At 50.6% G+C, this 5,139-nt stretch overlaps 1 long non-coding RNA gene across 1 annotated transcript; it reads left to right on the top strand.

The window, feature by feature from the left end:
* Positions 1 to 2,195: 2,195 nt before the first annotated feature.
* On the top strand, positions 2,196 to 2,755 carry LOC310891110. Its single transcript, XR_014577428.1, has 2 exons — positions 2,196 to 2,320; positions 2,435 to 2,755. It is a non-coding gene; the product is annotated as an uncharacterized lncRNA (long non-coding RNA).
* The last annotated feature ends 2,384 nt before the right edge of the window (positions 2,756 to 5,139 follow it).

Raw genomic sequence — 5,139 nt, 5'->3', positions numbered from 1 at the left:
CCCAAAATTGGGCAGAAGAGCTCTTAATATTGGGGGAAACCCAAAAAAGGAGGGTGGGGGACTCTAAAATTGGGGGGACCCCCCCAAATTGGTTGTGTCCCCCCCAAAATTGGTTGTGTCCCCCCCAATTAGGGGAGGAACCCCCAAAATTGGGTGGGCGAACCCCCATATTGGGGGGGCAGAACACTTAAATGGAAGTGTGAAATTCCAGAATTGAATGTGGACCCCCCAGAACAGTCTTCAGGGGTTTAGTGTGGTAAATTTTATCGGGTTAGGGCTGTAAGGGCTTTTAGGGTTAGGGTTTCTAGGGTTTGTTGGGGTAGGGGTTAGGGTTAGATCCGTGGTTGCCATAGCGTTAGGGGTCAAGGTTCTTAGGGGTTAGGCCTAATATTAGGGCGGAAGGCCAAAATAAGAGGGTGGGAGCCCCCCCCAAAATTGAAGGGTTGAAGCCCCAAGTTAGGGGAAGGAACGTCAAAATTGTGGGGTCCCCCAAAATTGAGCGGAAGTACTTTTAATATTAGGGGGGAACCCAAAAAAGGAGGGTGGGGGACTCTAAAATCGGTTGTGTCCCCCCCAAATTAGGGGAGGAACCCCCAAAATTGGGTGGGCGAACCCCCAAATTGCGGGGAAGAAGACTTAAATGGAAGTGTGAAATTCCAGAATTGGATGTGGACCCCCCAGAACAGTCTTCAGGGGTTTAGTGTGGTAAATTTTATCGGGTTAGGGCTGTAAGGGTTTTTAGGGTTAGGGTTTCTAGGGTTTGTTGGGGTAGGGGTTAGGGTTAGATCCGTGGTTGCCATAGGGTTAGGGGTCAAGGTTCTTAGGGGTTAGGCCTAATATTAGGGCGGAAGGCCAAAATAAGAGGGGAGGAGCCCACCCAAAATTGAAGGGTTGAAGCCCAAAGTTAGGGGAAGGAACGTCAAAATTGTGGGGTCCCCCAAAATTGAGCGGAAGAGCTCTTAATATTGGGGGAAACCCAAAAAAGGAGGGTGGGGGACTCTAAAATTGGTTGTGTCCCCCCCAAAATTGGTTGTGTCCCCCCCAAAATTGGTTGTGTCCCCCCCAATTAGGGGAGGAACCCCCAAAATTGGGTGGGCGAACCCCCATATTGGGGGGGCAGAACACTTAAATGGAAGTGTGAAATTCCAGAATTGAATGTGGACCCCCCAGAACAGTCTTCAGGGGTTTAGTGTGGTAAATTTTATCGGGTTAGGGCTGCAAGGGTTTTTAGGGTTAGGGTTTCTAGGGTTTGTTGGGGTAGGGGTTAGGGTTAGATCCGTGGTTGCCATAGGCTTAGGGGTCAAGGTTCTTAGGGGTTAGGCCTAATATTAGGGCGGAAGGCCAAAATAAGAGGGGGGGAGCCCCCCCCAAAATCGAAGGGTTGAAGCCCAAAGTTAGGGGAAGGAACGGCCAAATTGTGGGGTCCCCCAAAATTGGGCGGAAGAACTCTTTAATATTAGGGGGGAACCCAAAAAAGGAGGGTGGGGGACTCTAAAATTGGGGGGGACCCCCAAAATTGGTCGGGTCCCCCCAAATTAGGGGAGGAACCCCCAAAATTGGGTGGGTGAACCCCCAAATTGGGGGGAAGAAGACTTAAATGGAAGTGTGAAATTCCAGAATTGAATGTGGACCCCCCCCAGACCTGGGGAGGAATCCCCAAACTTGGGGGGGACCCCCAAAATTGGGGTTAAAGCCCCAGATCCCGGGGAGCTAAGCCCCAAATTAAGGGAAGGAACCTCAAACATGTGGTGAGAACCCCAACATTGGGGGAAAGAACCTTAATATTAGGGTGGCAGGCCAAGAAAGGATGGTGGGGGCCTCCAAAATTGTGGGGGGCTTGGAATTGGGGGGAATCCCCAAAATGGAGGGGGAACCCCAAAAGTGGGGGGGGGGCGAAGCACCAAATTAGGGGAAGGAACCCCAAAATTGCGGGGAAGAACTCTGAAATGGAGAGCTGAAAACCCGAAATTGAGGGGAAACCCCCCAAAACGGCGGGAAAACCCTCCATAAACACGAAACCGGTAATGTAACAGAGCAAAAAATGGCGTCCTACGGCTAGGTGCGAGGCTCAATTTTCTGGGGAGTGCTGGGAAATGTAGTTCTTGGCCACCGGGTTTCCGGGAGTCCATATTGTTTTCCCAGAGCATGCCGGGAGATGTAGTTCTCGGACACTGGGCTTCCGGGAGGCCATGTTGGTTTCCCATCTTTGCTAGACTCCGGGTGCTCTGGCTTCACAGAGAAACCCCCAAACTGAAAAATGTACCTGCTAATATATTGGGCTCTAAATGTAGCCCTGGGTTAATTGAATAACAATCCCTGGGTAAGATTGAAGTGCAGGAGGGGTTGGCTACGGTTTTAAGAGCCGGTTTGCAGAAAAGGGATTTCCCGTTAAGAAATGGCATATACTGATTGTTCTCTTCCTTGCTCTGCCAAGACCTGAAGCACATCTTGGAAGCCAGGCAGAATCCGTGGAGCCAATGGAGTTCTCAAGCTCGACTTCAGCTTCTTCCCAGCTAGAAGAAGCAAGGACACGCCGGCTGAGTTCCACAGGCAACGCGCCCGTATCTGTAGACGAGGATTTAGAGATGCTACTTTGGGAACTCTCAGACGGCATACTGGAAGCCGAGCTCGACTTGGACCCAGGGAAGGATGAGGATGACCTCCTCCTTGAGCTTTCCAAGATGATTGATGATTGAACTGCATAGTCCTATGGTATATTAAAAAAAAAAAGAAAAAAAGAAAAAAAAGAAAACAACCCTTCTTCTTGTTGGATACCCTGAGGTGATCCTTTTTCTAACTGAGGCTTTGCAATGAGACTTAAAGCACAGTTGGAACTGGTAGAAATTGGCAGGATCTGCACTCAGTTGTCCTAAGTTTTCCTGCTGGTCAGAGTTAAGGTCTTGTGCATGGTTCCGTAACTATAGGTGGCTACCTTTGATATCAAGAGGACAAAGCACTTGTTTCTTTTGGCACAGAAAGATGTCCATCGGCACGCTGTGGTGGCTGTGAATTGACGTAGTGATGGAGCGATGCTCTGAAGGCTTAAACGGAAAGCTTCTTCCTTCCGCCCCCCTTGGCACAGCTCGATGTTGGGCACATTGTGAAGCCTGGGTGTTCTGATTTCTCGGACAGTTGATACCCAAATCCCGGAGTTACTATGTCAACTCTTGACTTTTATTTGTGTATGCCATTGTTTTGACTGTAATCTTTTCAGATGATGAAGCTGTAGGGGCGGGAGGGAGCAAAATAATTATTCTAGCGTTGTGGACCAAACATGCTGCCAGGAGTGGTGGTGGTGGGGTCAGCCCACCCGGCCTTACTTTCAGTTATCGGGGATGATAAAATGGTGTGAAAAGCAGCAGCTCTGCGATACGGCTACGCTACCCCCACTCCCTTCTCTTGTGCTGTACCAAAGTTCCCCCAAGCTTTGGTTGGTGCTTTTTGCTGGTGACAGTAGGACTCCAGGGCGAGTAGTCGGGACTCTCCTGCAGTAACTGGGTCAATTAAGGGTTGGTTTAAGTGCCTCCTGGTTTTTAAAATTGCTCCCCTGAGCTGCTGGCTCTGCTGCCTGCTACAGCAAATGTTCGGGTGCCATCAGCGTCGCACTTGGGCGTGGGCACTGACCCTGCGGAGGAGAGCTGAGACTCGCGTGTATTGTGTACCCTGCCGCCAGTGATCGTTTTCCCCTAGCAGATCTATTTTGAATCATTTCCCTAAATTTTAGAGGAACTTTAGGCTCTTTGTGCTATGATTTGTGAAGCTGTAGGGGCCCTCAGGCATTTGCTGCTGGCAGAGGAAAACCGCTTGTCGAATTTGTTGTAAATACTTTCTGTTTGGACAACAACGCCTGTGTGTGTGTGTGTGTGTGTGTGTGTGTGTGTGTGTGTGTGCGTGCTTTGACGACCCCCTGCGACGCCCCAGCTCCGCGAGGGAAGCTTTGAAGCGGCTCTGGGAAAACCTCTGCGGAAGAAACCGCTGCTAGTGACTTGCGGAAAAGGGACTCCACAATCAGTGAGATTGTAAAGTAGGTATGTTTATTCAGCGCTGGGCAGCACGGGAGGTCGTGGGCATGAAGATTGATGACTCTTCCTCGTCACCGCTAGTTGACCTCTTGTCTTTGCGCAGACTCAGTTGCTCCTTGGCTCTTGTCCATCTGCAGGACCAATTTCTCCCAGTTTCTTAAGACAGGCTCACTCTCTTATTAGGAGACTGACCTTGGTAAGGGGCCCAAGGCTTCTTGCTTTAGTTAATTGGCACAATGCACCATAGTTAGCAAAGACACTAAGTAGCATCCTAGTTTAACGCTGTCAGCGCTCTATCTCTACTTGATAAGATTCTCCTAACTCCCTCTCTCACTGGAGCCCACGCAGCCCTCCGTCCTGCCGAAGGACTTCACGGGGACTTCTGCCGGCTCCGGGTGCCCGCACACAGACAGAAATGGCTTTGAGAGAAAACAATCAGGAGGAGGAGAGCTCAGAGACTGCGGCCGGCTTCGGCCACCTTCCCCTCGCTTTCCCTCTCCGTGTTCAAACCGAGCACTGTTCTGCCGTCAACCTTCGCTGCCTCTGCCCGCGGCGCCGGGCTTTCGTGGGTGCCATTGCTCCTCTACATATTTTATCCTTCCTTTTGTAAGGAATGGTCCAGCAATTCGTGTCACTAAGGGATTTGAAGGGTTACCATCGAGGCCCGGGTCTAGGTGATAAGAGAACAAAGGGGTTTTTAGGGAAAAGTGCTGACTACTGCAGGGGATGTTGCTAGAGTTTCTGAAATCCGGCGCAGAGGCTCCCAAACGAGGAGGAAGGGGGAGCTGAAGGACAATTGAAGGACAAAAGCCTGAGAGGAAGACAACCAGCATTCAGCCCGAGCAAGCCCCGAGAGACCACCAGAGACTGGTACGCAGGGGCCCCTGGGAGGGGTTTCGGATTCCGGAAACCAATTCTAATAACCCTGCCTCTTCTCGAAGTAGTAATGAATATGTATTAGCCTGGGAGCATCAAAACCAGCCGCCTTACGTAACAGGCGTGCGTCCTGGGGGAGCAGAGACTCCCGGCGCACCCAGCGCTGCTTGCTTGCCTCTATTCGTTTAATAAATTGTAAACTTTGATTGTAATCCTATTTGGATTTATAACAGCCATTTAT

Source organism: Anser anser (assembly GCF_964211835.1).
Source record: "Anser anser genome assembly, contig: HAP1_SCAFFOLD_318, whole genome shotgun sequence".
Classification (NCBI taxonomy): Eukaryota; Metazoa; Chordata; class Aves; order Anseriformes; family Anatidae; genus Anser; species Anser anser.
Note: the sequence above shows the minus strand (reverse complement) of the source record. Positions and strands in the feature narration are given on the sequence as shown.